We start from the raw sequence: 23367 nt of genomic DNA on the forward strand, positions 1-23367 counted from the left end.
TAAAATTTCAATCTCTTAATGCAATCATGGTGGCCTATGAATTTTTTAATAAAGGATTCATAAAAGAGACAGATCTGAAAGTGTATTTATGATATGTGCTTAGGTACTCAATCTATTTTTACAATCATGCTTTGGGCGAGGGAAAAATAAACATTGAAATATATCTTTGCAGGAGTCTTATTTTTTCCAATTTGTATCGTATGGTTGTTGTTTAAATACCTTAGGTGAAATGAATCAGTTTTACTTATACATTGATTAGAACTTTTAGAAATTTGACTCATACGTATTCCTCGGTTAAAGGTCTGGAGGATACTGAAATCAAGGTTATTTAATTATTTTTTGACATTTCTTTTACTGCCCGCGAATCAACTTTCGAAGACATGAGTTTGAATGGAGTAAGGCATAAAAAGTGAGCTCAGAAACGACTGTGGAATACTCTCTAAGTGCTACCACCGAAGATAGCGAGTTTTATTCAAATACCAGCACATCATGGTGGTGTGAAGACAACACTACCCGTATTTCAATTTTATAACAATTCTAACTTTTTAAATATATTTTACCAAACCCATCTAATAAAATCTAGCTTCATTAAAGTTGACGCGCATATTCTTTTAACTTATGTACCTCATGAAAGTTTGAAGTCAGCGTAACACCCTATTTGGTATTTTACTTGTTCTGAGATGATTATTCGATCTTGATGGTTAATTTTATAAAATATGTTATGATTTTCTTTTAGTCCAAATTTTAGAGCTGTGCTTTTTCTGACATTTAATTCTAAACCCATTCCGATGTATGGCCCAAAACGTTAGAAAGTAGCACACTATCTATCGGTGTCCTTATTACTCTGTGAACTGCTGTCTGCGGCACTTCTGAAGTTACGTCTACCTATAATGAACTAAACTCTTCCACGACTATTTTTCTTTATGGATACATAAAAAGTCCCTAATGGAAGTCGGTCCTGTTTGCGGTTGATCAAGCCTTGGTTATTCGATCACGCATGAGGTTTCAAATTAGCATAATATTAGAACGTATATTCTAGCATGGTATAGTGTTAGGAAATTAATTAGATAGACAACTGGTGAAGATTAATGTAAACAAAACAAAGGTTGCGAGGTTTTCGAGGAGAGAGATCATATTAAACTTAAAATTGAAGGGCGAAAACTTGAGCAGATAGAACAATTTACCTGGCTTGGGATTGCTTTGAACCATGATGGTCCAAGAAGTACATCTACATAATAACCCGCAAGCCACCCGAGGGCGTGTGGCGAGGGCTGTTCGGCCACCACGCGTAAAATAGAATAAGACCACACGCGGAACTAACAAATCCATGTCAATTCACGCCCACAGAGGCGTATACTATATTCATGTAAAGCCCATTTCAACTTACACAATGCAAATATATAAACTAGCAACTAACATGCACATGCAACTACGAATATATCTTACGTCTAAGCATCGTTTGATATTGTCCGCTCTTGTAAATTGAATGTCTTTACTATTTCTATGACTTTGATTTCTTGCTATTACGTATGATTCATCATTATTCGGGGCAAAGAAAGAAGGATTGCCTTTGGCAAACAAGCTTTCAGAAACAACGTGTAGTTGAAGACTAGGGTGGTGAATAATCATGGGTAAGAAAAGATTTATGGAAACTTTGACGTGGAGCGTGCTCTTTTGCGACGAGGAAACGTGGTTGTTGAACAAGATGATATGATTAAAATTGAATAAATTTGGCATGTGGATATGGAGAAGGATAAAAAAGATTAAATGGACGGAAAGTGATACTAGCGTAGTATTTGGCATGGTTGGGAAGGATAGGGGATCGTTGGGTGAAAGCCAACGATCCTCCATCCTCCTAGGGTGGGGCAGGAAATATGAATTTAGGGCAGTTTGATCGACGATGGAATACTGAAGTCTGTGATTTAATGGAGAGGTTAGGCAGGCAAGGTAAAAAAGGAAGTGGATGAGAATTTGAAAGAAATAAAGAGAGGAAGGAAGTATGCTGAATTGAAAATTCTTTTATCGTAGTGTGGGATGTCAGTTGGGTATGGTTAGGTTGATTTTAGAGTATCGGGAGTATTAACTTTGTGCGCGTCAGAAACCTAACCTAAAAAAGTTGGATAACCAAATAATTATTTCATGTGAAATTAGACGTAGAGAGGAATGGTAATAGATTTAAGTAAAACGTTAGGAGGAGAAGCGAGACTTAAAGAATATAATGAGACTCGGGAATATCCGTTATTCATGACATTTCCGCCGGATAGTCCTGGTTCGACGGCCTCCCGACGGATTTTCTTATTCTTCTATCCGTCCTTCCCATCGAGTGCCATTGTGTCAGAGGATTCGTCGTGCTCAAGAGAAGCGTCGGTTTCCAAGGATCGCCAACCTAGCTCACTCGACTACAAGGGCAAGGAGCAATTGCGTGAGCTCTCACAAGTTTTCTTGGCAGCCGGTAATGGACCTTGTTACTCCTCCTCCCCGCAAACGGCCGCGTGCTTTCCGAATCGTGCCGTGCGCGTGGGAAATTCTACGCATCCCATTGTTTCTGTCTCACACGATGAGTTCGGGGGGGCCTTGTTCTCTCCCCCCTACCCTTGCCGGCATTTCTTTCCGCCAGGAGCCCCCGGCCGCCCGTGCCTTGAAGCCCCTCCTCCTCCCCAACCCTTCCGCGGGGACGCAGCATAACGCTCCTACAGTTGTCCGGGGTCATGGCTCCTCTTTCTTCCTCGGCACTCGCCTCACCGGCTTCCGCCGTTCTCGTGCGTGCGTTGTCCGCGCGGTACCGCCACCGTCGATCGCTCGACCACCTCCATCGGCGTAATGAAACGGAGTCACGTCAGCGTGGGGCGGATGGCAAAACAAGAGCTGGGAGAAGAATTCCGCGGATTCTATCAGGGCAAAAGCGAAAGAGAAACGGCGAGGCGTGAGAAGGAATAGTTGCACTGGAAATTGGCAACAAAGGCGGCGTATATTTCCATTATTATTTCCTCTCCAAAGTCGTCGTCCAGTGAGCGAGTACTGGATGGTCAACACTTATAAGTGATAATAATAATTATTATTTTTAGTAATATAACTGGCAATTTAGGGTTTTTTATCCAATACCTAAGTTCTGCTATATTTCTAAACCTCAACTAAGACAAATTGAGGTAATGTTAGGGCTCCGGCAGATTAACTACTGCTTTCGAAAAATTTAGAGTGGATATTTGAGTGGTACGAGGGATGGGGTTTCTAATTTAGTATAATAAAATTACAGCACTAAAGTTTTGGAGTAAAATAAACGAAAGCTAAGACATATTTATTTATTTATTTTATTTAGTAAAAATTGTGCACATACAGCAGGATTGCCAATTTATAGTGACACATATATCATGAAATAGATGGATGAAGTTAAGAATTTCAGAACAGAGAGTTACATCGTACTAATAAGAGTTACATCGCACTTAGGTGGTACATGAAACTTTTCATGGGGTTGTTATTGGTAATCTTACTGCTTAAGGTAGATTTTTGGAGGGTACCGAATTTGCACACATCAGAAGAATATGCGCTATTGAAGCTAGGTTTCATTAGACGGGTTGCAGAAAAATATAAAGAAAAAGGAACAGAGAGGTGTTACCACGCTTTTGTCAGGGTTAATTTGGAATGCTCGGCATATGTTTAGGACTCACGGAATAAACGTTAGTTAAGGATTCGGAATATGGTCTTAGAAAATCCGCCAAATTTGTTCAAAATTGCCATTAGAAGAGGGTAAGCGTACGAGTATATGATAGGTATTAAGCTTGGAGCCCCTTAGTTCATGAAGAGAGCTTAGAAGACAGACTGTTAGAATGTTACTGAACTCTATCAGGCCAGAGTTTCCTTCCGAAAAGGAGGGAATTATGATGGCCCCAAAATACATATATTGGTGAAATAGACCATCGGAATGAAATGAGAGAGATAGACACCGCCGCATCCAGATTCAAGTACTCGTTCTTCCCTGTCACGATACGCGGTAATATAAAAATGGAACCCAAGCGTCCAAATAAATATATTTACTTAAATAGAAGCATTTAATGATTTTTGTCAAAGACACCAAATATTGTATGAATCATATCGACCTTTATTTGCTAGAGATACTTTTATATTAGCTAAATTATATTAAAATGCGGGAATAAACTAATATTTCTGCGTGCATGGCTGGTGCGCTAACATACCCTGCCACACCCCCTTGCGGCGGATTGAGTTGATTTGTGTACATGTAGATGTAATTACTCCAAAATCCTCATTATTTTGAGCCATTCTTCAACTCCACATACTTCCTTACGTATGCCCTGCACCTGATTTTCCTTCCTATTTCTGAATTTCTCCCAGAAATACTCTCTCCTCACCCACTATACACTATACTACGCCTTAGACGTTATATCTTTATTTGTTTTCCTTCCGCCTATATCAGTGCTTCCGTCTTCCTCCACACTCACATCTCAAAAGCCCCCAAGACTAAAACCTTAAAGACTTGGGCTTATCCTCATGCCTCAATGATCGAATTCCCGCTCCATGCAATACTACGCCACATGTTGAAGTTTTCACAAGATTTTTCTTTGAATATTTCTTTTCTGTACCTCTGATCAACCCCTTGCTCTTGGTTAAAGCTTTTTTCCCTGGTTATATCGTTCTCTTAATGTCCTTTTTACTTTTTCCATCTTCTCCTGAACCTTTTCCTAAATTAGTGAAATATTTTATTACCTTTTTTTTAATTTTTATGCTCCCCAGTTTTAATGCTTACTTTAACCTTTCTATTTCACACGAACCTTATTACCCTCGTCTTTTCTAATGGATTATCATCCCCAGCTCTCAAGTCAACTACATACGGGTTGATGGCTTCATTATTACTATCTTATCCCAATATTTCACCATGGTACTCTAATGCAATTAGCAATAACTTCAATCCCTTGTCAGACTGGCAGAAGGAAAATTAAATCTAATTGTAAACTTTATTTTTTATTTACTGTTTCTTAGTTTTAGTTAGAGGCGTTTCGTGGAAATTTAGTGAATGGAACCGTGATTAGGAGGTGAAACTCGCTAAATAAGAAATGAAAACACGGTCACTAGTTACAGATTACCAGTTTTGTGTTGCTTTAGTATATAATAAGCGTATTTTCAATGTTTCTGTGAGGGTTTTTACCTACAGGGCATGGCTCTGCATTGGAGTGAATAGTCTAATCCACTTCGCATATTTACTTAAATGAATATGATGATGCTTGCGGATTGTTGATTTTGGGCGGCCTTCGACAGTTGTACCAGACACTTAAATCTCCTAACAACTTGTACCAATCCATCTTTAACATGCCTGCCATATGCAGATGGCACAAGAGCACCGTGGTAATGGTGAGGAGATTACTCGTACAACCTCCATCCGGGCCCAACATACGTATTTAATATCCGGATTACTGAGTATAATATTTATTCTGGGCCACAGGAAGATCAGCAAAAGCCATTTAAATATGATGGTATCCTACATCGATGATTAGTGTTATATGAATGTATTACTCTTGAACTGTGGACAAAAATTCTCTTGGAGGCGACACTAGATTCGATGGAACGTCTTATTTGGTTAGCCCGACTTCTACGAGGGCGAGATGCTGAAAAGAGAACTGACCTAAGTGTCAACTCAAAACAAAACATCCCTCATGTTTTATATCCTGCTTGAATCAAATGCGTGACGAATGTCGTTAAAATATCATGCAGAACCTATATTATTTTTTAGCATTGTAAGAAATCAGGTACTCGTCATCGCGTGATCCATTTTTATCCGTTTGAATGAAACAAGAGGAAAAATATGCTAAAAGTTAAACAACACGCAGGGAAACCTCCTCTTTTCTTCATCAATTTCCAACTCTCGGACCTTGATCAATAAAGGGTTTTCTTTTGCTTATGACTCTGCAAAATCGATTTGACCACGCCTACTTAATTATTCTTTTTATGTACGAGCGATATTCCCATAGGAAATGAATCATGCATATGTTTCTTCTCTTGAATACGGTCGTCGACTTTTTTTAATTGGGAAATACAATTTAATTATATGTTTGACGCATGAATTTTTAGAATCTTGATGGAATTGTGGAACAAATTGAATGTTCATTTTCCATGTGTAGTAAAATTCCCTACCAACTAGCAATTTCAAAGCGATGTTACTTGTTTTTATGAAATGAGTACTTCTAGGGTGCGTTAAATTACTCTTTGGACTATTATTAATACTTTTCTTAGATTCCATAGTATTGGCCGTTTAACTGTAAAAACCTATTTAATAACATATTAATTATTTTAAATTGACTTATATTTAAAAATATTGAAATCTATTTAAAATTTGTAATTGTGGCCAGGTATATTGCTGCATCAATAAGTCGGCATTTGAGTAACTGCTAAATAATCCGAACTAAAACACATTTTAAGTTTCAATGGTGAAATACAAGCTTACCTCCTGTTCAGCCCCCGATCCATGTTCTATCTCCCATATTTTTCTTCACGAAGAGTTTTGAAACATCAATATTTTAAATAGATATTTGATTATGATTTTTGTAATGATTCTCATTATAATCGCCTAAATTCGCTCTTTGGTGTTTTAATCCTTTTTAATTATATTTTCCTTATGCTTCAGTATCGTTCAAAAGCTCATATGCTATAGATGAGTACCGATTTCCAGTATGTACAACCTTTATGTTGGTATCAACTGATGAAAATTTGATGAAAAGCTGTTACGTCGATGCTGGACCAAGGCATTCAACGTTTCCTTGATGTTTCATCCAACATTTTGATAAATTTTATGTAGTTAAAATGCTATACCATTGAACTTGATAAATAATAGATATAATTAGTAAACCATTGATAAAATATTTTGGTATTCAAAAAAGGGATTACACCATTTCCATTGTTTTAAAATAACATCAATTAACCGTCAAAAATGGAAAGCCCAATGAATCATTGTATCGTATGCTCTGAAAACAGTTTCATAAGTTGACTGACTTAACGGTGCAGCAATTACGTTTACATTATGACACTGCTTAGCAACTATTTAATCAATTAGTCAAAAATTATAATGCAAATAAAAATCAATTATCGTAATGCTCCATCAGCTAGTTCAATCGTCTATAAAATAATAAAAATCCAAAGATTCCACATTAACCGTCAATATTGTTTTGGTAAAACAATAATTAGAGACTATTTTTACCATCCTACAAATCAGTTATTTGGAAAATATCCCCTAACGCATCCCTCAAATTATCTGCCACAAAAATTACGGTAATCATATAACTTTCCAATTTTCGGTAAGACAAATTGTTGGAGGATATGTGAATCAAATCGTAATTCAAAATGTGTGTACCATATTGTTTCATTTTTAAATCGACGAAAAAAATAAAAGAAAATCATAGGATAAATATTAAATTTGATTGAGAATCGACAATTCACAAATATCCGACGGAACAATTTTGTCTTTCGAAAACCCTCGTACCCCATTAATTATAATCCGGTTTTAATCTGTTTGATGCAAACTCAGCGAGGAAAAATGAAAGTATTTGTTTGCCTCGTTTTAAAACATAGATGACTGTCTAATATAGAGTGTTATAAATTCATAGTGTGATATTTTAAATTCGTAGCAATTAAAGAGTTCGCAATTTACTCAGATTATTGCGTTAGGATTACATATTTTAATGGATAAATCTCATGGTAAAATACAATCTTATCAAGTTGAAATATATTCCATGCATTCTTCCGAACAGTATGAGATACATTTAAGTTTAAATTTCTCCAAATTTTTTCTGGCAAATTACATATACCAGAAAATTGAAGCTTCCGTTACTTATCAAAATTAAATCTCGGTCGACGAACACGTTGTTCGCAGCGTCAACGGTGTTCTCCAGGATTCCATGGAAGCCGACAACAACGCCGTGGACTCTTTTGCCTACCAGAAAAACAAGCTGGTCCTTGGCCGAGACTTCTTTAGGTCGTTGTTACACATCGGTCGGCCTCATTTGAACTGTCGCGCACACGAAAGCACATTTTACGCAACATCTGTGCATGGCTCATTTAATCAATGATGAATTTTGGCAGGTGTTAAACTACGCAAATGAAGAAAACGGACATGCCGTTTTTATACCCTAAGTGACATCATTTTAAATATCGGAAACGCGTCTCGCTGTAATAGCAGCTATACAAACCATGTAAAATTTACGATACAGTAATCAATGCCTTGGTTTTATATAGAATGCCCGAGTAATTTAAGCTCAGCCAATATTTATATCTATTCACAGTCCCAAGAAAGAAACTGGTCGATTTATCTTTGAGATAAAGGGGAAAGAGGACACCTACGCAATGATGAAATTCAATTTTGACATCAAGTTTCATCTACATCTGCTCAAGGTTTAGGTTCATTCTCCTCCCTCAACTTCTTGGTAAAGATAGTGAAACGCATCAATGAGCACAATTTCACGCGCAAGTTCAAATGAATGAGCAAATAACCTTGGGGAATGTAGAAAATGTATCGGTAGTATACTAATTAGCCATAAGCACATATTCATTTTCGCCTACTTCTTCCCACGTCAAACCTATTGGAGGACACTGAAATGGGTCTCTATGAATGAAATTTGCTTTACAGCTGCCTCTTATTTAAGCATTGAGACTGTCCGCGTAACTTTGCATATTCATTAATTGCTTCGGCAATTCCCACAACACGAGCGCAAGTGATAGGGTGCTATCATTTTCTCAAATAAGGAATAGATGCGGGTCTTAATTACTTCCTTAAATTCACCATGTAAAATTGATCTTTGTATCCTATGTTTGCTATCCAACGAGATAAATGTATGCAGTTTCGTTTCACTATCTGTAAAAGCACCGTATTTTTCCCACGTCGTAAAACCTTATTGTTGGCTATTGAAATACAACCCGAGATAACTTTTCATGGGATTTATATATGAATATAGTGCGGGAATCGACCAACGAGGAAATTTTTTCAAAATATAAGGATGCACTTGAGACACTAGTAAGAGGAGAGACTCGTCTCGTAAGAGACGGCCATTTAGGATTTTTGGATGGAAATATCTCAACCGATAAATATTTAGGATTGAATACTTCATTTGGGTAGTGGTTTTATTTTTATGAGTTAAAGAAGTTCTCGGATTTGAAGAATAGTTGAATGTAATATTGTATTATTCAACAATAATATTGTATTATTCAATATTCATTATGTAATAATGTAATATTCAACTATTCTTCAAATCCGAGAACTTCTTTAACTCATAAAAATAAAACCACTACCCAAATGAAGTATTCAATCCTAAATATTTATCGGTTGAGATATTTCCATCCAAAAATCCTACCCAATCCTAAAAATGGCTTTGGTAGATTATTTTCCATTATGCACAGTTTTTGTTATAACTTTTTTATATTTGCCTTAATAATTATTAAGTTTCAGAAGAATAGTCATATGGTGTACAGTGAATTTTAGCAATCAGTAACGATGACGGAGGACTATTTATCTGGTGTCATGACTTAGAATCTTAATTTCTCCGTCTCTTGGTCTTTGTCCATTTTACTTTTTCCGTATTTCTCCATATTCTTTCCACATTTATGAAGCTCCAATCTACGCCTTATCTAGCTCTAATCTTGCCTTATAAACCAAGTTTCCACGTGATGCAAACTGTGTTCCATACAAAAGCTTTGGCCAAATTTAGTTTATCGTTCTTACTCAAATGCATTATATTTAGAGTTCGATAAATGGGCATGCCCAGTTATGCCCAGTCCAACTACAATCAAGGTTAAAGCGATAATTCTATGCAACCCCTTCGAATTTTAAGTATCATGAAAATTTTTATTCTAATTTCTACTTTAATTGGTGCATAAAATTTTGTTACAGCGGGAATACTTGGCCTCTAACTCTAGAATTCAGAGGCGAGTGAGAACGCAAATATAATATTTCGCGATATTCAAAGAGCGAATTTTTTCCCTTGCGCTAGGAGCACGGGTCACGGGCTTAGAGGCCGTTTGGAAGGGAGAATTGTTTCGGCTGTGTCCTCGTTATTTTTGGAGTGGAAGGGTCCACGGTGGTGGTACCAGGAGCGGCGTTGCCACTTTGCTATTTTTTTCTACTCCGTTCTCTTGTGTGCTTTTTTCTTCTTCTCTCTTTTCGTTTATTTTTTTTTGGTTGCTAGGCGGAGTTGGCGGACGAACGCTCGGGGATCGAGAGAAAGTTGATAGGTGAGCAAATATCTCGAAAGTTTAGATTCAAGGTTTCTTTTGTTTCCAACAGGCCCTCGAGAATTATGCCATTTTGGTTTCACTCTCCAAGTTCGTCTAAATTAAGGAATATCTCCAAAGCTCTAATCCATTTTACATCAATTAGGTGGGATGACCAGTCTTTATGCCTTACCCCTTCTTGCATCATACACGACTCTCCGTTGGAAAAATTCGCGGTTGGTTACGTCCACTGGCAATATCCAAGCTCTGCTCGATGAACATGAGCCAACGGCTTGGCTGATATCGATGGAAACCATAAAATTTCCGTTTTGCACATTTTCACAAACTCGAAAAAAATTTGTTTTTTAGACAATGTTTATTTTATCAGTGTTAGTTATCCATGACTTCAACTGTGATTATTGTTCTTCACCGTTGTTATTTTCATTGGTTCAATAAATAATTGAAATAAAATTACATTACCACTTTTAATAGTTTCGCACATTGCTAAAAAAATGAAGAAATATCTTAACGTCTTTGAATCTTAGAATCTTTTGAGAATTTGATTCAGGTACTTCGCGAAAGCCTTCAGAATAACATCAGATAATTAATTCTACATTTTTTCGCGGACGAGTCTTCCAAGGGCAAGCTCAGTGGGGCAAAATATATCACCTCTTGACCGGAAAGGTTGATACTCTCCAAGGCCGAATGTTATCAATTTGAGTTCTGCACGAAATTATTCCTCTAAACTTTGATCTCTCACTTTGCGAGAACCAAATGGACGTAATCTTGCACGAAACAGTACTGCTTCGCAATAAAGGAAAACGAAAGATGATATTTTTAATAAAAATCTATTCAATCAGTATCGTAAGAAAAGCATTTATTTAACTCATGCAGTGCTTTTGACTTTTTAATCTAAGTTAAAAGCTTACCATATGGTTATTCAAAATTATAAGGTTGTGCTTATTCGCAGCTATTTTTCCCGTCCAACGCGTTCAAATGCTTATACGTCATGCAGATAAAACAACACAGGTTCCTCACATTCAACGAAGTTTTTTACCGTAATATTGCATTATTAATCTAAAGGCGGTAGATTCAATGTCTTGGCACAATAGGAAATCGTGTAACAGAGCAAAATACGGAACAGTTTTAAATAATCAGGCAATTGCCAATCATTCTCCCCCTAAGCGTTAACCTTCCTCACCTTGGACTACCACAACGTCTGATACTACCCCTACTCAGGCTACCTCCACCCCTCCCTACAATCTCTCTCTACATGTTTACTCAGGTAGATTTTTTAGTATACATGAACATATATGAGAAACACGCAAAGAAAAGAAAAGAAACTCATGTATTTGGGTCGTGGTAGTGGAGGGGTAGAGCGTTGGACTAGTTGGACTAGTGACCGAGCCCGGTCACCAGTCCAAAAGTGAACTCTACCATCACCCACTTAACCGACCATCGAGTTGATTACTGTCTTTATGTTATTATTGTGTACATATATTTCACTCTAGTTTTTTTGCTTGAATTTTGTTAAAGGATGATGCTTAAGCAATTAACGCGTAGCACGAAATACATATAGATAAATATGGAAAAATATTTCTTTTAATTTTGCATAATGATTAATTTCCACCAATTACAGCTTACCACCGTTACATACAATATATGCATGCCATACCATATACTCTTAACATTAATAAGATTAAAATATCATCTATTCAGCCTGTAAAACATCTGATTGATGCTTTTTACGAAGGCAGATCTCGTCTCCAAAGCAATTACATCCGGTTGCTATCCAAAACAGCAACACCCATTAAGATGAAAACCCTCTTTCTATTTTCCAATGCTGTCGACCTATATCATTTCCTTATCTCCTCATCCGCTTCTTATTCATTATCAGCAGTACACTCCCTATTATTTTTTAGAAGCATTTCATAACGTCCGAATCAATTCCTGAGAGCTGTTACAATAATTACAATATTTTCATCAGAATAATACTAAAATATTTTTGTGAACATTTCATCCTCTTGAAAGGATTTTCTGTTTATCTCGATCAAAATGTGTAAACTGGAAGTTATAGCTATCGGCGTTGTATAACATTTCTTCTCAAACTATATCCATTCTACATATAAAAGTATCAATGGATTTAATGGATTAACTTGAAGACGAATTCAAAAATGGGAGGTATTCATTTTTGTTTTTGGAGTTATTTCTCTATTTTTCAGTTATCTCTTTGCATAATGATTTAATTGAACATTGAATGTATTATTCCGACTGATTTTTTCAATATGAAGCAATTTTATCATAAAAGTTCTTCAGTCGACCCACATTTTCTTCTTCTCTTCAAATCTCAATTATTCTTCCGCCAGTCCCTGTCGTCAACACATCCCCTGCTCCCCTTCCAATTCCCCCGCGTCACCTCTCACCAATCTGCCCATCGTTCGTCGACCCGACCACCCCCTCGCATTTTCGTCTCTTGGACTCGCCTATTATGACTTTTGCGCACGTCCCCAACCTCCAAAGTTCTTCCCCTCCCTCAACTCCCACTTCCCTTTTGCACCCCCCTTTTTATCCCTTCCACCACTGCACCCTTCCCCCTCCCGACAGCGCCACATACCTTCCTCCCCGCGCAAAGCCCGCCCGCCTCCAACTGGGCTTTGCCATTGCCGTTCCTCTTCTCATATCCCTTTCCCCACCATCCTTCCCCTTTCGGCACTCATGCAACCCTTTCTTCTTTCCTTCTCCCATATTCTTTTTGATCCAGTCCGACCCTGCTCGTCAAACTTTTTAATCATTCAAATTAAGGCGCTTTTCTTCTTTAAAGTGCTTTATTCATTTGCATAATTCAAAACAGCTATTTCAGGCGCTCCCAATCGCTTAAAAGTTACATCGATTAGCTCGGAGACGTTTTGCTTCTTGATCAGTTATCTCTTTAGAGTTACATCATATGTGTTTATAAGAAAAGTTTCACCAAAACTAAGGTTAGGGTTTTTAGTCCAAACTGAGGGTGGGTCGCTAAGCTGAGGTCGTATTTTTTCTATGGTTTCACATTTTTTTGGCCAACAAGCGATGAAACCTTTACCAAAATTTACCTATCAATTATTAGCCTCAAAGTAATTTTATGTTTAAAATCAGTTAATTTATTTGTCATTCATTTTCTGATTTGTCATTCAGTACCAGATCCCAAAAATGAATTAATGTAGAGTTACACTTTGAATCGATCGTCGCACAAATATAATTAGTAACCATTGAAAAGTTAAGAGCTTAAGATTTTCCCAGGTGGTCATTATCGCTCGAATAATTTGTCAAGTAAAAATATCACCCGATTTAGGATCTCATATGAAGCCTGCTTGAAGTATTTTCCAGCAACTTTATATCACTTTTTTACATTTGTGAACAGATTATCTCTCCATGCATAGATGATGAAATTGGCCTTTAGGCTAAACAATTGTCTATTGTCCACTGTGATTACTATGTATGTTCACGTTTTGTGCCTCCCCATTGTGCATCCGCCATTTAATCGAAGTCTTCGATCTTCCGTCTATCACAATATCCGTTGGTAAGAGAGAATTTAAATAAAAGGTTTCCTCTCCGTAAATAGAAATTTTTTCCGCCGAATTCCTTTTAATCAATCGAGTCAGCATTTTTGTGGCGTATACTAGTGCCCCGCTTTTGCTATCCAATTAGGTCAATCAAGTAGCACCATCCGCCGTGAATAATAAATAAATGCTTGATTCCAAACTTCCTTTCGCTGAACACTCGGCTGGCGTGAGCTTACCGTTTATATGCTCGCCGATATGACGCAAATTACCGCTCTTCGGATCGTGTTCTCATCCCATTGGCTCGGGCAGTCTGGCAACGCGTTTTGTTTTCACCCGCGTGTTTTTATTTTTCATTTCCGCGCGGTTTGGTTGTCTGCTCACCCCTCTGGATTTCGCGCTCCTTGCCCGCCCAATGGGAAGCGGCAGATAAGGGACAGATTCCGTCCCTTCCACCCCCACCAAGCTCTAGTGTGTATATTTTTTTCTCCGCCCAGACAGCACTCTTACTTCAGCAGCAAAGGAGATGACGCAACTGCGATGTAGCTTGAATCATTTGTGTTGCAGAGAGGTTGACTTGGGCAGCCGGAGGAATTGAATGCGAAATTCGTCCCCATGGAAGAAAAAAGAACCGCTATTTAAAAGCAAAACTTACCTCTGAGTTGGCACCTAAAGAACATATCACACGGTCAAAATTGTTTGTAAACATTTTGTGATAGGAAATATCGTAGCCAACTCGTAAACAACTTAGTGTCACATAAACTGTGTTATCCTTTCACAAGGACCGATAACAGTTGAGCGAAGTCTGCGAAGTGGCTAAAGGTTTGCTGCTATTGTAGGCATGAGATTTGAGATGGCTATCATCCTCGATGGCAAATCACTGGTTGCAGTGGCACTATAATATTTTATCTGCGTGCTAAAAATTAATGGATATCTAACCTGTGTGCTGTCATGCAAATTTGATGATGCTCCAGGTATCCCTCTAAGGTTAACCTTCAGTTTAATTACTGAAATCTTATTTTTACGTCTTAATTTTTGATTCATTTTCATCTTATAAGACTGAGTGAGTAGTTAGTTTTACGTTATTACTTCAGCTCAATTCAATACACACTGTTACTTCAACTCTCACAATGACTTGAGTTGCTTCTGTTCACAAGCGCAAGGCTACGCTCTTGTTTCTCTTCCTCTCTCTCTCGCGCATTTTATTCTGATTGGTAGTTGCTTCAAAACTATCAAAGAAAAATAGGATGCCTGCTGATCTCGATTTGCACACGGAATTGTAAAGAAACCATGGAAATTGCACACAATAATGTAGAAGTTCTTGCGACATATTTTCTTTCGCACAAAGTGGTGTTTTACGGGTGTCCTGGGGATCTAGATGGTGCGGGGGCTAACGTACTGGCTTCCCACCCAGAGGGCCCGGGTTCAAATCCCGGCGGTGTTGAATATTTTTTAGAGGTATCTCGATCCCTACTTGAAGTGCTTTGAGGAGGTCACTTTGAGTGAGTACGCCGTCCGTCGGATGGGACGTTAAGCTGCGGACCCATTGGCGCCTTTCGTTAAGAGTAGGCTAATGCCGACGCCGGGTTTCTCTGTACCCTTCATCCTCTCCTGTTCATCCCCTATGGTGCAAATGACCTCAGCTGTCGGTCGCCTCCCCAAATACTACTACTACGGGTGTCCTGACACCCTCCGCCACTTCCCCATGCTGCGGCTTGCGGGGCATTGTGTAGATGGAAAGGAAGTGAGATATTAAGCTTGTCCTTGTGACACGGCTATAAGCGTAGATGTTGGACGCTTTCGAGGGTAAGGTATCGTTTCAGGCGATAATATTTCTCATAAAAACGTGTTACGTAATTTAGTATAACATGTTCCTTATCCTATGCTGGTTGTAATATTCCAGGAAGATCTGATGAATTACCCAACTTGATTGAAGTTGACGGTGTTCATAGGAGTCTTTGGGAATTGTTTTCGTGACCTCCGGTCAGTATTTCAATGTTCTACCCACTGGAGCTCCATGTCTGGCGCACGGGTGGTGACTTAACAACTCATGCCTCACGCTCTTGCGGCGGCTTTCGGGGTAGATTGTAAATGCCTCTTTATTCACATACAGAGACGTGGTAATCCATGGGGTAGAGCGTTGGACTGCTGACCGGAGGGCCCAAGTTCCCGCGGACGCCTGTAAACACCCTCAGATTCATCCAAGCAATCTGATTTTTCGGGTGCCAGAGTTTGACCTAAGAAGCACGGTCGAATATTACGTCCTTCTCCTCCGTCATAGAGACCCATCCCGTTAAACTTACCGGTTCTGTCTAATTGATATCCGTAGAGGTTTCAAATATGAATGGACTAGTCCTCACTCCTGTAACCGCTTGAATCTTCATTACTATCACTCGCTTCACTCATTGTGACTCGGATGACTCCTATGGCGTTATGCTCTCCCCACATGAAACTTCTCTGCTCCTTAACAGTGGTCTCGACTCTCGTAAATACGAGATTCAAGTCGTGTCTCGTAACTTTGCCGCGCGGGAAATAAGTCCGAATTCTATTGCCTTTCCCTTCGACATGGATTGGAATTGATTGTATGAGGTCATCGGACGGCACTACTATTTTGCAAATTCAAAGTTATAGCAAAAACAACATTATTTTTATCCTTAGTCCCGAGGTTATTTTGTGGGAATATTCTAAATTTAAGTTTTTTACCTTTATTTATGGTAGAGGTGTTTTGCCATTGATTTTTCCCATCCATTATTAAAGATACTGGTAGAATAAATTTAACATTACGTATCGCACGTACTTTGCTCATATGTCTTCGGGTTCTATTGGTTAGTTTTTTTACCTTTATTTCTTATATTTGAATTTTTTCCTCCCTTTATATTTCTTGATAAGATATTATTTCAGTAAAGCACATTCACTTTTTCCCGTTTCAATATCTGACTCCAGGTGTAAACCTTCTAATTTACTTTTGCCGAGAGAGAACTTCAATGACTTCAACATATTAATAAATTTTAGAAGTGTTCCCACAGGTATCACAAGACATCAATGAAGCTACGAATTTATGAAGCTTCAGACTATAAATTCAAAATAAACGTATACCTTCAGTATCCGATGTGTATAACGTGAGCTTCACGATCTTCTATATAGAGCTACATCTTTTTCATTTGTCGAAGAAATTCAATGATATGCTACCGAAGATAAAATATTCTCGACATTCCATAATTGAAAGAGGCATCATAACTCAGTAGGGGTTTCTCTGCCGCTACTGATTGCTTCAGGGATACACAGAAACTGATGTTACCACAAAAAGTTTTGAATCCAGGACAAATAAAAGTGTTTCCCCTCCTAAGGATATGGTGTAAAAGCCTTCTTTCACTTTTGCGAAGGCCTCTCCTGAGTTTACGTTTGGAAAATTGCAGCTTAAGAATCATTCGAAGCGTGTCATTTTGGAAAACGATTGATTTTACGATAAAAAAGTCAGTTATTGTTCTTCGGAGAAAATGGTTGAAAGAATAACGGGTTTCTTAAGGAGCATGAGTTTAAGTAAACAGAAGGTTGAGTTTAGGTCCAGGAGTCATGTAGGTATGAGTGTCCTTACTTATGGTCATACTTTCGTTTCCAACCTGAAGAGGGATATTTTGCTACTGGCATTGGCATCTGTTCAGAAAATAAATGCCTACAATGCTCGATACTGATATTGCTCCTTTGGCTATATTTCAGCAGATTACTGAGGTAATTTTTCAGCTCCAAGACAAGAGTAAATTAGAGCTAATATTGGAACCGTAGCCATAAAATTTTACTCACAATATTCGTAAAATTCGCTCCAACAATTTTTAATATTTTTAGCTGATGTCTTATTAATTAGGAAAACTTGAAAATGTGTGCTATTAGCCTGAGTTTTTAGTGATAATTTGATTCGTAAAAAATTCTTCGTGGGATGAGGATTCTTGGACAAAATTTAAAAGCCAGATGCCTAGATTACGATTTGAATTAGTTAAATGTTATATTAACTCAAAATACCTTCGGGTTGTTTAGTTTGAAAACCCTCTCCCCCCACTATGAGAAGACCATTGGTAGTGTTGTCTCTGAATACGGAGTACGCCTACTTTATGTGGCTTCGTTTCAGAATATTTTCTTCTCACAGCACCTTTTAACAAATCTCGTAGCGGTTATTTTCTGGAACGTGATTATGATTTTCTCCAATAGATCCCAAATATTAGCCGATTTTCCCGAATTCAGCCTTATAAAAAACCTCTCCCATGCCTTTACGCGGCGTTTCTCTACACCCCTGTGATGAAACCCAATTTCTTTTCGGCTCGTGCATTGTGTGAAAAACGGTTTTCCCTTATACTAAGCCAAATATCACACTAAAATATGGGGAAATTATCTCCAATTCATCGATGGCATCCTAGAATATCTGTTGCCTGAAAAATCACGAAGTTTGGTTTGTCCAGAGTCACCCTGAACCAACTCTCACCGGTCGATGGACGAAACTTCGACCCACGCCCCCCCCCCTGCCTCCTCACCGGTCGTGTATCTCGGTTTTTTCAATTCAAGGATATTCAGCGGACAAAGCAGGTTAGTTTGCAGCAGCAATGCAACGAACTGGCGTGCTTACACATAATTTCATGGACTCGAACGTTTCATTTCGCCTTAAAAAATCATGAGGTTGTTTATTGACAGTTCCGATACACAACCCTTCCCTCAATTCATTAATAATGTTTAACCATACCAGCCACGGACCAAGGGTGTGATCATGAAACTTATTTTGAGGATTATCGTGATCACCATACTTAGATAATTTGGCGATCATGGATCTTGTGACCCAGCTCCAAAGCGGTAGCGCGGGAGGCGCCACAGTCGGTTTCGTAACGTTAAATTTCAAGGATAGAGATAGAATATTCGTCATACATTGCGTAAATAGCGATAGCGATACTGCGCGCGTGTTTTGAAGAACAATGATCCCGTCCGAGGGCTCCTTTCAACTCCTCCTGCCCGTTTGGTTCGACCGTCTCGTAAAATCAGCATTGTCTCATCGCCTTGAGAAGATTCTGATTGTAATCTGACGGAGAGTAAGCGCACTTGCGCCATTTCACTCTCAACATTTTAGCCCCTTACAGCTTGATTTTAATCGGTTCAGTCCCTTGGTGAATTTTGGAATTTTTATGAAGTTTTCTCCGATTTTCCATCAGGTCAAGCATTTCGTTGTCCAGTTCTTGAGGCAACAAAACTTCGACAACTCGGTAACGTTGTCATAAAACTCTGGTGAAAAGCTTCATGTACATTAATGACCGGGAAAATATTACTGTGCCAATTTAAATACGCATATGATTATATCTATATATATATATATATATATATATATATATATATATATATATATATATATATATATATATATATATATATATATATATTATTTATAGTTATTATTATATTTACATCATATGTTTATTAACATACATATATACATGTATATAATTTATATACGCATATTGCTCATCGCTTTCCGCGCGATCCTTACCTACTCAAGGCACACTTTAATCACTCAGGTTAAGGAAATCTATTTTTATTTGTATTTTCTATTTTTTATGTATTTTTCAACCACAGAAGGTTCCATCCCCAAAAATCAGCTCTTTATCCAATAGATTCAGCGGAGTCTCATGCCACGGAGAATAAACCTAAATATTTTATACGACCCCATTGCTCGAACAACATTCTTTTGCGAATGATACATTTTCTTCTTTTTCCCTGGAAACTTTTTTTCCGAAATATTTAGGAAGAATTTCCTCTCTTGCGGCGAACTTTGTTAATTTGTTTTTTACATTTGAAATTTTGAATCGTCACGGGAAACGGGAATGGCCATAAAAGACATCAGAGGTTTTGTTTCCTCCTGGCAGACTAAAATAGACGGGAGACTAAAATAAATGGGAGTCGGAGACGGAAGTTTATTGCGGTCATCTTTCCGCGATTAGCCAGCTGTAGTGATTGTATAATGAGTTGTCGCTCCACTCTGTCAAACAATACCAACTGCGTTGTACTTGAGCAAACTCAATCCGCGCATGCAATGAAATGGACACCTCAAATCGCTGACGTATTTCATACATTCTTCACAGTCGTTTAGGTCATACGAAATTGAATGATGGTGTTTTCTCAGGAAGAGTCCCAAATTCAATGAGCGTAGTTTCGGTATAAAATGTATCGCTTTTCCGTCTATTGGTCAAAGCGGCGCATCATACTCTGACGCCCTGGGGCGTCAGAGTATGTTGAGCATCGGTGGCGCAGCACGAAGGCCTGATATCACTTTCTACAGGAGGCAGATTTACACAAAAGATTATGGGAAAACCTCCAAATCGGTTCCATTATCTTATGTGTATTTCAAACAGAAGTTATTGCCTCATTGAACTATCCACTTTCTGGATGAATTCAACTTATTTTAAAAACAATTATTTTCCATTGTTACTTTTTCTGAGTAGTTAGTTGAACATCTATAAACCAATTTTTTTCTCGTTAAATACCTTTTAATTTTTAGAAAAGATTTTCTCCGGGACAGCTTTGATCGTTGATGAATGATGCATATGACTGTCCTCAAAGTTCAAACGTCAGATCCTTGTTCCTGAGCAGTGCAGTGAGGATTTTGTTTCATGCTCTCTTCAAAGTCGCTTCGGTCATACAGGTACAACGCGCTCCACTGTTGATCTAGTCCAGGTGAAATTTATATTTATAATTTTCAATTTGGCACTATTACCCCAAAGGGACCTACTTCTAAGTGGCTGAATAAAAATTTATTTTTAAAACTTTCAAATATTCATAGGGTATGTTAAAGCTCTCACAATATGCCCTGCAGCGAGGGAAATTCTCGCATAGCATTAAGAAATTGCTAGGTAGGCAAGAAACATAAATTGAGCTAATGAAGCTCCAGGCCTGGTGCTGCTGAAACAATGAGTGAATTTCCTGAAGAAATCGTAATTCATTAAGACTGTATTTTTCAAACCCAAGATAAAAGAGGTTGAATGCCACGAAATCGGGTATGGGCTCACATTACCGTCGTTCACAAGGTGTAATAATTGAATATTCGGGTAATGAGAGAGCATTTAATTAACTTCACCATACCGAATGAAAAAGAAACTTTGCTACTCTACAGAATGAAAATTTACTCACGACCCGTTTCGCTTTACAGTATCATCTTCTCTAATGATGTTGAGAAGAGAAGATGATATTTCCGGTCGGAAATAAAATTTTGTTGTATAAAACAGTTAATTTTCTTTTTCTTTCTTATTGTCACAGTGAAAGAGTTTCACCATACACCATTGAATGTAACTGCATTATTTTTCAAATTGTTAAATCAGAAAACTACTGTAAATAGGTTAAGTACTTAAATATTTAAATATAAGTCCCTCTAAGATTCTAGGATTTCGAGCTGAATATGCATATAATGGCCTTGACCTAATAGGTAAACCGTATGAAAAAGTAAAGAAAACCAAAATGAGATAGCTTATTTCCTATCATTTAAATCCTATTTTTAATATGCTGCGTGGCTAATTTAGGGCGCATAGAAGAAGGATGTAATTGAGAAATTAGGCGCAGTTCGAAGAAAATTTATGGCAAATGCTACGAAAAGGCTATATGTCCATTGAAGCAAGCGGAATGGCAGCTTCCTCCATCACGAGGATAACTAGCATGACTAAGTCTTTAAGATGGACACAGAACAATAGAATGTCTTCCTGCATCGAGGGAATAATTAAATCCCTATGGTTCAGCGGGAGATTAGATCACCTGGTTAAAATAAGGCGAAGTGACTCCCGCACGGCGAGATTGAAATACTCCTCCCTCTTCAGGCACAATTTGTGTACACCCAAAGCCAAGGTAAAACAGCAAAACAATTTTAATTGAGTTCCTCTGTAGTTGGCCATTTTTTCTCTAATGATCACGTCATCACTTGTCACAATTGCATGAGTAGAAATTAGTGTGCCAACGCCCCTCAAACACGACGGTGTAGACCTAATTCACCAGAGCCGCTATCGCATGAACCGTAAATATAATAGCCGATTAATCATACGTCCTTATAGGAATTGGCGATATATTTCGCCAATAGTTGCCCTTTTTCTTTTTATATTTATCTTGATGATTCTAAAGGAAAACAGTGCAGGAATTGGCAACTATCTTTTGCTAAGAGTAACCATTTTTTTATTTTTATAATTATTGTGATGATGAAGTAACGAACGGTTAAATTAATCGATTTTAAATAAGCTGTTTTGTGATAAAAAAACAAAAGACCTATGAATGAAATAGCTTTAACGATTCTTTTAAAATATACATGTATCAAGGAGAATAGTCAAAATTGAGATCGTATTCTGCCATCCAGGTTTCTTCTACTAAAAACAATATTATTTTCAATTAAAAATTCAACTGTACGTATTACTTCTGATATAATATCTAGGTGGTCTACTTTTGCAAATCCAATTAACCCTATCAAATGATTAATTAGCTGGTATTATGATTAATAAGTTGGTGTATGTTATTATGATAAACTCAAAATTTTATATCAACATTTATAAGAATTACCAGTGAAACTATTCAAATATACTTTATTATATTTCGCTCAAAATTAGTCGTTTTCATGTTTTAGATTGATAATGGGGATCTATAATTTCACTGTAACAATGAGTGGACTTCTCAAATCATCATTACCCCTCTCTCCACGGTTCCTGAACTTCAGGCGGCACAGGAACCGTGGTTTGCCGACCTTGGCTACAGTTAATTTTTGGACCCTTGATATCCCTGCGAAAGATCCATATCTACGTTTTGTTGAAAATGACTATTTTTAAAATTTGCAAGCTTCACATAGGTTGCATAAAATGCTTGGTCTCATTCGTATTCTTTGCTCCAATTCCACTAATTGCCTCGTTGTCTTGGCATAATCGCTATAGACAAGTTTTGCACTTTTTATGGGTAGTTTAAGTGCAAATACTCTTGGCCAAAATTGTTTCATGAAGAGACGGAGAGGCGAGGCCAGAGGTGATCTTCATTAAATAAATGAAGACACGAAACATCCTTAAAATGCCATCCCATGGCTCGAGTTGGTATCCAAATATTTTTGCATATCCCAAGCATTTCACCGAAAAAAGCCTAATTATACACTTTTCGCTGTTGTGTATTACATTTCGGAATAATTCATGGTCTGTCCCAAAAGTAGTATGATTTAGTTTTTCCCGGATTGACGGACGGACGGTCATCGGTTTCTCTGGCTGGGTTCGAGGGAGGGGGCTCTCAGGAAAGGCTGGAGGCCGGTGGCAGTTGGCTCCCAGCCTTTACGGAGTTCAGATCGCTCGTTTGCGAAACATTTATAGCATGGCTTCCTTACGCTCGGTCATGAACCGGTTATTGGAACGTCACTAAGCCATCAAATTTTGCGTGAAACTGGGCAAAACAGGGAGAGAGACATGTTCACGGCAGCTGATAGTGATAATTCCATGAGTAGATCGGGTGTTTTTGAGTGGTACAAGTTGTTTTGGGTGGGGAGAGAAGATGCTGAAGACGCCGAAGGTTCAGGACGCCCTTCGACCTCACAAAAAGAAACATATCTTGCAAGAGTGAAGATTTTGTTGGACAGGGATTTCAGATTAAGTGT

The sequence above is a fragment of the Hetaerina americana genome, unplaced genomic scaffold (assembly GCF_022747635.1).
Source record: "Hetaerina americana unplaced genomic scaffold, ioHetAmer1.1.p SCAF_35, whole genome shotgun sequence".
NCBI lineage: Eukaryota > Metazoa > Arthropoda > Insecta > Odonata > Calopterygidae > Hetaerina > Hetaerina americana.